This window comes from Mytilus californianus, unplaced genomic scaffold, assembly GCF_021869535.1.
Source record: "Mytilus californianus isolate M0D057914Y unplaced genomic scaffold, xbMytCali1.0.p SCAF_16, whole genome shotgun sequence".
NCBI classification, from domain to species: domain Eukaryota; kingdom Metazoa; phylum Mollusca; class Bivalvia; order Mytilida; family Mytilidae; genus Mytilus; species Mytilus californianus.
In genome coordinates this window covers 682,651-695,768 of record NW_026262648.1, presented here as the reverse complement: position 1 = coordinate 695,768, position 13,118 = coordinate 682,651, and positions in this window count along the sequence as shown.

Here is a 13,118-nt window from a genome sequence, read left to right as displayed (position 1 = left end):
ATTTTCTAATTAAACCAAAAAAAAACTTTAAAAAAAAATACAATATATTTTATACTAAAAAGATAAAAACAATCTACATTGACGTATATATGTAACAGTGAATTTGTATAATCAGGGATTATGTGGAATTCTAAATTTTTCAGGGATTTTGCATAACATCATTAGTGATTATATATTATCCCTGAAAATAACCAGAGATTTTACATAATCAATGAAAATTTTAAGAATTATTTTACAAATTCCCTGAATTGATTTCAGGAATTATCAATAATACAAAGATTCTGTTCTAAAAAACAAAATATATCACATACAGTCAAATAAATCATATGTATGTCGGATAACCTCTATAGGTTAAAATGAACAGTTTTCCTTCTCTGTTCATTTACCAAATCTTATTAGCTGAAAAGGATAATGCCTGACTATGAAGCATGCGTTTATGCTGAGAAAATATACAAGGAAACCAATTTGAGGTATCTGAACGACCTTTTTAGTACCTTCTAATGAATTTTTTTTTTCTTTTTGTTTTTCAAAGAGCAGTAAAATCAGTCAACATGTAAAGGCTCAGGGTTGTTTAAGGTTGTTTTTTTTTATTTTTCTTTTGCCAAAAACAAAACAACAAAAACGAAAAGAAGAGCAAATGTTCAATAGCAGAGGGTCTGAATGGGGTATACTGATAGGGCTAAACAGATAAAGAATAAGCAAAAATAGACAAAAAAAAAGAAGCATAGAGAATAAAAAGGTGCTAAATTATACAGTATAGAGAATAATTGGCAAAATAAATAAGGAATTGGAGAAAATGATCTAAACAATTACAGAATAAAGATACGAGAGACCCTCCATCCAGACCTCTTCGTAAATATCATCCAAATTTATAATGTAGTTTGTAAAAGTAAATGATTTGTATTCAGAGAATATTGTGCTTCAGATTTCAATATTTATGTTTCTTAAGATGTTTAAATATGATTTTTGTAGAATCAATTATTTTACTTTTATTCATTGTCTTCATCCAGTTATTATGTATAATCCCTGACATTTTTTCTAGTGATATATATCATCACTAAAGTTACCAGGGACAATATATATTATCCCTGAACATTTTCAGGGATTATACATAGTCCCTTATTCTACAAATTCAATGTAACATGTATATAAAGAAATAAAGTTGGTATTACAATACTCCGTTTAAATAAAGGATGTTCAAATGTAACTTATATTATAGATGACCACATATTTGTTCCAATTGTCATAACTACAATTCCAGCCTCTATTCATTGACTGTGACTTACCACCAAGTGTTTACTTTCTGCGAGCAATGCGAATGTGCCACTATTGGTGCAGAATCAGCTTACCTTTCCGGAACACTGTGAGACCGGTTTTTGACAGGGTTCGTGTTGCTCAGTCTTTAGTTTCCTGCGTAATGTTTTGTAGGTTGCTGCTTTTCGTCGTTTTTCTTTTCGGCAATATTATTGTCTTTACCTCTTCGACGTATGATTTTTTATTGCCCCTTTGTATCTTTTACCTCTCTTTACAGAAATAAACAGTATAACCAAAATTTTACAATTTTGAGACCACTAATATAACGTTAGAAGACGAAAAAGACTCGAATAAGGAACTACATATTAGAGATGGTGGTCATATAATCTGTTGAAAGAGCTGAAATCGGTTATTGTCGTCCAGTTGCAAATAGTTCTATCTATTCAGGACAATAACATGCTACTTATTTAAATACAATCTTGCACATGTTGACTATTAAAATAATGTTAACCTATAAAGAAGCTCTCTACAATCTTCATATATGTAACCTTTTGAATTTTTTAAAATTGTCCCCATTGAATTACTGGTGCTCCACCATATTTTTCCAGTAAGCGAGTCATGGCAGGTTTAAACAATTGATTTAATTGCAATAATACAAGTCATTTGACATTTAAACAATGTGGACCATTATCACATTGATTTGATGTTAGATATTCCATGGCAATACAAAGGATATATAATTTATGCAGCATGATTCATTTATACATACCATGAGTTGACTTAGGTATAGACAACTGATCATATCTTGAACTTTTCCCGTCCGACAGTAAAACCCCTGTGTCAGTTTGACTTTGCGTAATGTATAAATACGCAGCCACGTCCGGTCGGAAATTTGGATATTGGATCTGGCCTATGTTCCATTGTGTACAGAGAGTACAACAAGCTTTTGCATTAATTGTTAATTGTTCTCATCCTAAATTTGCATAACATATTCACCAATGGACGTTTATCAAACAATACTAGATCAATCAATTAATCAATGTATCAATCGATCGATCAATTAATCAATCAATCAACAAATCAATGTTCATACACTTGCATGGCACATGATATGATTTTGGTTTTCAAGTTTATTCGCCTTCTCCAAGCTTTGGTTCTCGATGGTGTCTGCTGGTGACAGCTTCTAACCTTTTTTTTTATTAATTGCCTGTTTTCCTCTGACAAATTTGATTCTATTTTAAATTGATTATTTTTACAGGCAAGTGAATTCTGAAATAATCCAGTCTCCATCTACAGACCCCTGCTTTTCAACATTCCGAATCACTCCACACATGACTGAATGATATTTATCGATACATCCATTTAGCCAAATGGGTGCTTCTTATTCAAAATGTCACAGAAATTAACGTCACTTAGTAAGTTATAAGCATTTTAACCTTGAAGCTTGCTTTAAGTGTTTTATATATTTTTAGATTTGCAATCATGTGATCTGGTGTCCTCGCTATGCAAACGTTTGATCCCCAGTCCATTCCAGAAACACGTATCGTCTGAATTTGTATGGAAATTGGTACATACTGTGGATTCATTAAAACTATTCTTCGGATACCAATTTCGTTGATTTCGTGGTTACCCGGGAATCATGAATTCCAATGTACAACGAATTACACATTTTCTATAAGAATGTATGTATCTGATGTTCAGTAGTTGTCGTTTGTTGATGTGGTTCATAAGTGTTTCTCGTTTCTCGTTTTTTATATAGATTAGACCGTTGGTTTTTCCCGTTTGAATGGTTATACACTTGTAAATTTTGGGGCCCTTTATAGCTTACTGTTCGGTGTGAGCCAAGGCTCCGTGTTGAAGACAGTACTGTGACCTATAATGGTTAACTTTTATAAATTTTGACTTGGACGGAGAGTTGTCTCATTGGCATTCATACCACATCTTCTTATATCTATGTAGACTTTGGCAAAACCATGAAAACAAATGTCACGAAAATTGGTACCGACGAAAATAAATAAATCCACAGTACTACTTTTTTTATTATTTATCCCAACGTGTTTATAATTGTACCTTGATTTTGTGAATAACTGTCAGTTCAATAATGAAATATATGCCTAAGTGTCCTTACTATTGATTGATAAAATGATCGTAAGTGTTAAATTAGAGTAAGATGTTTTTTATTGAAAAGAACAAATCTATCATCGCTTGACAGTATGAATACAGTGACATATTTTGCGCAATGTATTGTCTTTCACGCAGTTTGTGCTTATGCCATATTTATTTACTCGACTGACGTCACCTTTTACATTATAAGTCAAACAGTTCCTGTTACATCTTAGGGTTGCTTCAAAAATACCATCTCCTAGTTCCACTTGAATAGCTACTCGGTGTTCTGAGTTACGAGACAGTAGCTTTATTGATGAAATTATTGACTTCAAATTTAATTTGGAACATTTATGTGTGTGGTTTTTCAGCAATGTATTTAAATGTTTAATGAAAACGAAAGCTAAATGGTTTCTTGTTGTACTATTATCAGTAGCTGATAAATGATAATTGCACGTGCACCAGTGAGGACGAATACCAGCATCATCACATGACCTCTCACGTGGTATCTCATGGAATAAGGACATTCCATATTTCTGCGTTCTTTCGTTATCAAGGTTTAACAAATGCAGCAAAGTCGAAAACATATCAAAGTGTGTCGTAAGTCGTCTAGAATTCGTTTTCAGATTATTAAATAAACTGCTGTATTTCGTTTTGAACCATTCTGGGATATATATAAACATCATAGGAAGCCTCTCTTCCAATTGTCCAATGAATGTCATCCTAACTTTCCCAATCCTCATGCCATGATCTCCAAAGAATGATAGGAACGTACTGTTAAGTAGATTATTCTCATATAACTTTTTTAATGTGTTTAATGACAGGTTATCTAAATTTTTGACACCTTCTAGAAAGTCATGACTCATTCTAGAAAGAAATGAAAGTGAAAAATAATGTTTATTCCTTAAGTTGTACACCAAGTCATATATTCTCCGATAAAGTGTTTCAGATGACGACCTACCATGAAAGCATGTTTCCATCATCAACCTAGAACCTTTCTCATTTGCTAGATGGAATGGCCTATCGTCATAATCAGTTGGTTGGCGTTTAAACCCCTTAAGAGAGTAATGGAAAGTTCCAACCCGAGGCCAATCTTCACCAAAATGAGTTAAATATCCCGACTGTGAATAATTTTGCCAAATAAAGGAACAGTTATCTACTCCATGTTTACTTTTAAGGCATGGTTGATTCTCATAGTAATCACCAGTCAGAAACGGCACCATGTTGACCATAGTATTATCTGCAAGTTTGTTGTATCCCAGCATTTCAGTAGCTCCTAGAGTGTCTATAAGATATTGTCGTGTCTTTGGTAAATATCGCAACGAATTAATTCGCGAGGTCGCATCAATCATTACCAGTAAAACATTCAAATGATCTTTTATTTCAAATTGACCATTTTGATTCGATAATACATTCGACGTTTTACCAGTTTTGATTAAAGGATTTATAGTTGTGTTGTTTTCTATATCATTCGACTCTTTGCTGTTATAATTGCTCTCTTTGATTTTTGGATATTTCATGATGAAATGCAAATGGTAATTTTCAGCCATGACAGATCTAGAAAAGTTGTAACACTTAACTTTGATAAACTCGTCTTTGATTTCAATAGAGCGATTAAATGCTTGACTCTCCTCACCAAATTTAAAAGTATTACCATTCCTATAAATTGCTTTAAATCGACAGAAAGATATATGTTTTGACTGTTTTGTTTTATTTAGATACAATGTGTTTCCTTGGATATATGTGACAACTTTAAGATCGCTGCATCTATAAGGTTTCGAATGCAAATTTAAGAGATGTTTAATACTTGTATCGAAAGGACCCACATTTGGAATTCTACAGTTTTCAGTATCAACGAGAAATTTCCATGCTCGAGTAGAGCCATTCTCTAAAGGAACAGTTTTGACTCCGGAAAAATATAATTCGTCGTATGAACTGACAGCGATATCATTGTCCACATCAACATAAACAAGCCTGTTGTACAAAAACAATATAGTAGACAAAAAGAAAAACAATACTGTTACGTGTATTACCATCCACAAAAACGATTCTTTAAATAACGTGAGCATTTTAAACTCAATGAAAAGTCCTACTTCATTTTATCTAGATGTTGTTTGAAACGAATATCATTTTATGACATATTGTTTTCAATTGAATTCTCGGGGTCCATTACGTTTTAATTATGCGTATCGATTATATGCATTAAAAGGCGGTCCAATTTCCAGGAATGTCCTCTTTGCAGACTGAAATATGCAAAATTAATGAATGTATAAATGAAAATTGCAGATGCATCAACTGTTTTGTAATTTTTGTAAACGGTTTTTGATAACTTCAATGTACGGTAAGCCGTTTGACAATTCATTCGAACTTCAAGATATTTCATATAATATTTAATATATCGTATATACTATGTTTTATATAATCTAGTTTTTATAAACTTTATAAAATATTTTATATACTGTATAAGATATCTTATAAACTTTATAAGATATCTTCTAAGGTTTATAAGATATCTTATGAAGTATATATGATATCTTATAAAGTATATAAGATATTTCTTAAATTTTTTTTTATAAGATGTCTTATATACTCTATAAGATATCTCCTATAGTTTATAAGATATCTCATATAATTTTTAGGATATTTTATATTGAAAGTTATATAAGATTTCTTATAAATTGAATGAAATATCTCCTAAACTATATAAGCTATCTTATAAATTATATAAGATATCTTATAAACTTTATAATAAACGTTTCAAGTCTTAGAAAGATTTAGATCATTGGTAGAAACTCTATTACTTATAAAGCAAATAACGTGACTGTGAGTTATACAATAATATCCAGGAACTGTTCAGATGTACCTGTACGGTGATGTATCTTGAAATCACACAAATTTACCTGTCATTTTGGCATTAAACAGTTTTAATAAAGATGTTTAGCTGAACATAATAAGGTATGATTTGTTGTTGTCCTTTTACTCTAAGAAAGCCTCCTAATTGTTGGTAAATATTTCAAATTTTGAACAACCATATTATATGCCTGTAAACTTTTAGATTGCACTTCGTGGGGTCCTTTTTAATCGTATAGCTCTTCAACTGTTCCAGTGCTTTTTCATTGGCTTTCAAATATTTTGCTTTGGGCGTTCCTGATAAAGGTAAATCCAGAAAAGCGCTTCGGACGCATGAAGTTTTTAACGTGTTGATTTTATGTCTTTCCGGAAATAAAGCAAAAAGAAAATTTATCATTTGAAAAATGTCAAGCTTCATATGTTCTACATGTTCTAATAGCTTAATCAAAAATATATACCGAAACCATAGACATTTTTATTTAAGCATTGCAAAATGTTACATGTTACTGTTCTTACATACTTATTGTGTGGTTATTATCTACGAGAAACGGTTATTTGCACGCTTTTAATTACGGAATAATTCAACAAGCATTTAAGACTTTAACTGATTTCAATGTTTTACCCAACACTCAAAATCGGGCAAAAACGTCACATCCCGATGAGGTTTGTCAACCAAAACAATTACAAATATTCGATTTTCTCCGTTATAAGAAGGAATATGAATTGAAAACTTTGTGAATGTGTTTTTATAATATGATAAACATATTTAGATGATAAGTAAAAAATGGAAAATGTTTCAACTGGTAGCAAGTCATTTCGTACCTTTGTCATTTCGTACCCAAAATTACCATTTCGTACCCAACATTTACCATTTCGTACCCACGATAGAAACCATTTCGTACCCTATGGGCCAAATGCATCTACCATTTCGTACCTCATGGACTAGATACATGTTTACTATTTCGTATCATATATTTGTAAAAATTATACTTTTTTTTTAAGCTATAAAACATTTTGAGATGATTTTGATTTTTTTTTTAAATATAACACAAATAAAATGCATTCAGCCGTAGAAATGTTATCAAGACCGATGATTGGTTTGATTAACCAGCACTTGGAAAGTTTAATAGTTTTAATTACAGGGTACGAAATGGTTTTTGCCAGGGTACGGAATGGGGTGAGGGGGGTACGAAATGGTTAGGGTACGAAATTAATATCATTCTTTCAATTAACATGCATCTGAAAGACTACGAAAAAATAAAACACATCTTAAAAAGATACTTTAGAATGAACATTTAAATAATATTGTGTATATTTTATACTCACCGATTAAATTAGAAATTGTCGTTTATCGTTACATATTACATATAATCCCAATCAAGTGTATCTTGTATTTCTAAAATCAATTTAGAAAAGAAAGTTTAAGTTGTCATATGAACTGTAATAGCTTTTTGTATGTTTATGTTTCTGTAAACAAGAAACATATGGTCAAACAGATATTTTCAAGTCTTATCAGTTGTGTGTAATTGAATTAATTATTGATAAAATTTATGAACTTGTCAGACTCGCCATGTATGCTTTGAACTTCTGCATATGTTGATTAACCTTAACTAACAGATATAAACAAAGACTGTGGCACTGGATTTAATTTCATCTTTAATTACACAGGTGTACAGTGTTACAGCTGAATGGTTTTGAATTTATCTCTTTTTTACCCTAGCAGACATGTATATATCGTACATGTACTAAATACTTTTTCCCTAATCTTACATGGTATATTTATAAAATGATGATATTATTCAGCCCTTTACTGTTGGAGACGGTTTAATATGATACCGAAATTTGTTACTTTTTTTCTTTTATTCTTGTAAGTTGTTACATGCTGCCTTGGTCACAATTTTAGCCACAAATTTTTAAAGTGTCTACCTTAAATGTCTGTATTTGTTGTGGAATTCTATGTTTAAACGACATGAAAAAATTAGTCAAGAGATTAATAAAATCACGATTTTGAAGTATAACAGAGAAAAGCTCGTCCAGACTGATAATTTTGGTAAGCCAGACGCGCGTTTCGTAAACATCAGACTCATCAGTGGCGCTCGAGTCAAAACAGTTTAAATGCCGAATCAAATACGAAATTGAAGAGCAACCAATACGGAAAATTTCGAAGTTATGTCAAAAACGACTGGGTCAGATTATGCCTATTCGTAGAAAAACATTAGTTCTTTTAAAAATTTAACATTCTAGAAAATTTTACATTGTATCTTTTTAATGACAGTATTTGAAAACACCTGTAACATTCAACACACAACCAAATGGAACGCAAACATTAATATATTAGGTACAGACCATTCATCCTATTTTGGGGAGGGGTATTTTCGGGACTCACAACTTTAAGCTTTAATAAAAATAATTCTGTTTGACAAGCAAACAATTAATTTTAAAAGGCATCCCACCTTTCCACACACAGAATAAGAATGATCGGTGCGTTTAAAGGATTTATCTACTTTACATTTTCTAATCTTAAAAACAATAAAATGTTCAAAGGAATATAATATAATTGCATTACCTGTTCTCAGAGACGCTCAAAATGTAGAGCGTTGAAATACCATATTGTTATGATAAAGTAAATGTACATGTATAATTTGGAGTTTAGTATGACGTCCATTATCACTGAACTAGTATACATATTTGTTTAGGGGCCAGCTGAAGGACGCTTCCGGGTGCGGGAGTTTCTCGCTGCATTGAATACCCATTGGTGGCCTTCGGCTGTTGTCTGCTCTATGGTCGGGTTGTTGTCCCTTTGACACATTCCCCATTTCCATTCTCAATTTTATGTATACATGAACGCATGCTGATTAATCGATGTAAGTAATGACAGCTGTAAACAAAATTGAACATTGAAACAACTACACCATTTGTTACAAAAAATAAATGAGTATGTCTTTTGTTATATTTTAAAATCATTGTACATGTACATGTAGATAATGTCCGTAATCCCAGAGGTTGTGCGGCAATTGTAATTTTGTTAAATTTACGGAATTTTCATTTAACATGGAGTATTTGGCACGTTTTCAAATGGTTCGTATTCATATAAGTGTGTTATTGTATTAGTCGTTCTTTATGCGGTGTATATATTTCCTTCAAAATCCGTTTTAAGTATACATGTATAATAGTTATTAAGGATATTAAAATACTTAAATTCAAAATCATTACAAAAACTAAATCAATAATGTATTTAAATTTTACTTGTAACGAAAAATAAAATGTAATGGTATGAATTGATATATTTATTTTAGCAATACATATTATCTAACGTGTTGTTTTTTATTTTTTAACCGGAAATTATGCAAAGAGAAAATTTATCATTTGAAAAATGTCAAGCTGCATATCTTCTAATAGCTTAATCGAAAATAATTACCGTAACCATAGAAATTTTTATTTAAGCAATGCAAAATGTTACACTTGGGTTACTGTTCTTGCATACTTCTTTTGTGGTTATTATCTACGAGAAACGGTTATTTGCGTGATTTTGATTACGGAATAATTCAACAATCATTTAAGACTTTAACTGATTTCAATGTTTTACCCAGCATTCAAAATCGGGCGAAAACGTCACATCCCGATAAGGTTTGTCAACCAAAACAATTACAAATATTCGATTTTCTCCGTTATAAGAAGTAATATGAATTGAAAACTTTGTGAATGTGTTTTTTATTATTATAAACATATTTAGATGATGAGTAAAAAATGGCGAATGTTTCAATTAACATGTATCTTAAAGACTACGATTAAATAAAACACATCTTAAAAAGATAGACTTTAGAATGAACATTTAGATAAAATTGTGTATATTTTGTACTCACCGATAAATTTACAAATCATCGTTTATCGTTACATATTACATGTAATCCTCATCAAGTGTAACTAATATTTCCAAAAAATCAATTTAGAAAAGAAACTTTACGATGTCATTTGAACTGTATTTGATTTTTGTGTGTTTGTGCTTCTTTAAACAAGAAACATATGGAAAATATTTATGATCTTTTCAGACTCACCATGTGTCCTTTGACTTTCTGCATATGTTGACTGTCCTTATTAATAAACAGATTTAAACAAAGACTGTGGCAATGGATGAAATTTCATCTTTATTTACACAGTTGTACAGTGTTAGGGCTGAATGGTTTTGTATTTATCTTTTTTTTTTACACTAGCATACATGTTTATATCGTACATGTACTAAATACTTTTTCCCCCATCTTACATGGTATATTTATAAAATTATGATATTATTCAGCACTTTAATGTTGGAGACGGTTTGATGTGATACTGAAAAGAGTGGTTCTTTTTTACCTTTTATTCTTGTTAGTTGTTACATGCTGCCCTGTTCACAGATTTAGCCACATATTGTTTAAGTGTCTACCTTAAATGTATGTATTTGTTGTGAAATTCTATCTTTAAACGACTTGCAAAAATTAGTCAAGAGATTAATATAACCACAATTTTGAAGTATACTGCCCTTGGATGGTGTAAACTTCTCAAAAAAAGTGTATGGTGTAATGGTGTATGGCATATGATGCAATGGTAGAAGGTGTATCGTGCTATGGTGTATGGTGTAAGAGGAACGGTGTAATAGTGTAACGTGCGATCGGGAATGGTGTTAATGAATGGTGTACGACATTTACATTTGTAAAACTATGCAAAAGAACTGATTTTTAAGTTTATACATTAAATTTACAATATTGTGATCAAAATTCGTTTTTTAAAATAAAACAATAATTTTAAAGTCGCATAGTGTAATATGTAAGGTGTATGGTGCAAAGGTGTAACGTGTATAGTTTAATGGCACAGGGTGTATGGTTTAATGGTGTATGGTGAATGGTGTAATGGTGTTAGTTGGAAGTTTACACCATCCAAGGACTGTAACAGAGAAAAACTCTTCCACACTGATAATTTGGTAGCGTCTACTGTACATCAGTGGCACTCGAGTCAAAACATTTTAAATGCCTAATTAAATACGAATTAAAGAGCAACCAATACGGAAAATTTCGAAGTTGTGTCAAAAACGACTAGGGCAGTTTTTGACTATTGGTAGAAAAACATTAGTGCTTTCAATAATACAACATTTTAGAAAAATTTACAGAAAATGAATCAATTTAAAGACAGTATTTTTAAACACCTGTCACATTCAACACACAATCAAATAGAACGCAAACGTTAATATATTAGGTACAGACCATTCATCCTATTTTGGAGAGGGGTATTTTTGAGACACACAACTCTAAGCTTTAATAAAAAAATCTGTTTGACAAACAAACAATTCATTTTAAAAAGGCAGCACACCTTTGCACACACAGAATAATAATGATCGGTGCGTTTAAAGGATTTGTCCACTTTACATTTTTTAATTTTAAAAACAATAAAATGTTCAAAAGAATATAAGATAATTGCATTACCTGTTCTCAGAGACGCTCAAAGTGTAGAGCGTTGAAATACAATATTGTTATGATGAAATAAATGTACATGTATACATGAACGCATGCTGATTAATCGATGTAAGTAATGACAGCTGTATACAAAGTTAAACATTGAAAAAAAAACTACATCATTTGTTACAAAAATTAAATGAGTATATCTTTTGTTAGATTTTAAAATCATTGTACATGAACATGTAAATAATGTCCGTAATCACAGAGGTTGTGCGACAATTGGAATTTTGTTAAATTTACGGAATTTTCCACCTGCATTGTCAATGTAGAATTAATTCCATCACATCAGTACTAAACTGTATTCAAGTATTTGGAAGTATAAAACATTAGGCAATTTTTTTGTGCACTTAAAGTATCAGTCAAACCTCTATATTTAGTACGCATCAAGTAAATAAGGGGGTGGAGTATTTGGCACGTTTTCAAATGGTTCGTCTATTCATATTCAGACCGTATGCATATGAGTGTGTAATAGTATTAGTCGTTCTTTATGCGGTGTATGTTTCCTTTAAAATCCGTTTTAAGTATACATGTATAAGAGTTATTAAGGACATTAAAATACTTAAATTCAAAATCATTACAATAACCAAATCAATAATGTATTTGAATTTTAATTGTAAAACCTGTTTTACATGTTGTTTTTTTTTTTGTCCACAGCACCCATAATAAGTATGTTCTTGGTTTTTTTTTGTCATCTACACCAGTTTAATGAATGGTTGGTTTTTTTTTTTTGTATGGTAACACATCACCTGTTTAACATTTTTTGTTGTCCACAACATCCAAATACATTATGATTTTTTGGAGGTTTTTTTTCTGGTTGGTAATAGATAAACCATAGATATTTGCCTTTTCTTACGTAAACACTTACAATTTGATTCTTTTACATATATATTCATGTATATATATATAAATTAATGAGTATATCATTGTAGTATTTATTTGGAAATCAAAATGACAACATTTAAATATGATGGTGTTGTCTGTCCTTTTCAAACTTGATTGCCTCCCTTACAGAACTGTTTTTGGCAAGGCATACATTTACATTTACAAAAACTTAATATTGACAAATGAATCATAAATATGAGACACGATAGCAGCAAGCACAAAGACAATAAATAAAGAAAAACTGTACAGTTAATAAAAACTAGAGAACCTGTGTCTCGCTCACCTTGGTCTACGTGCTTATCAAAAAAGGACACTCTACAACATTGTGAAGGAGAATAGACTATTAGACTTCATGACAAAAATCTTTATTTTGTTGATCTTGTAAAACTTATCTTTTAGTCTGTTAAGTTTCTCTCTATCTTCTTTAGGTTTTGTTCAAAACACAATAGAAGGTACAAAAAATCCTCATTCAAGGGCAATCACTTCTATGAATAGTGACAGTCTACTAACTATGTCGGCAAAATTTGACTGTTTAATAGATCT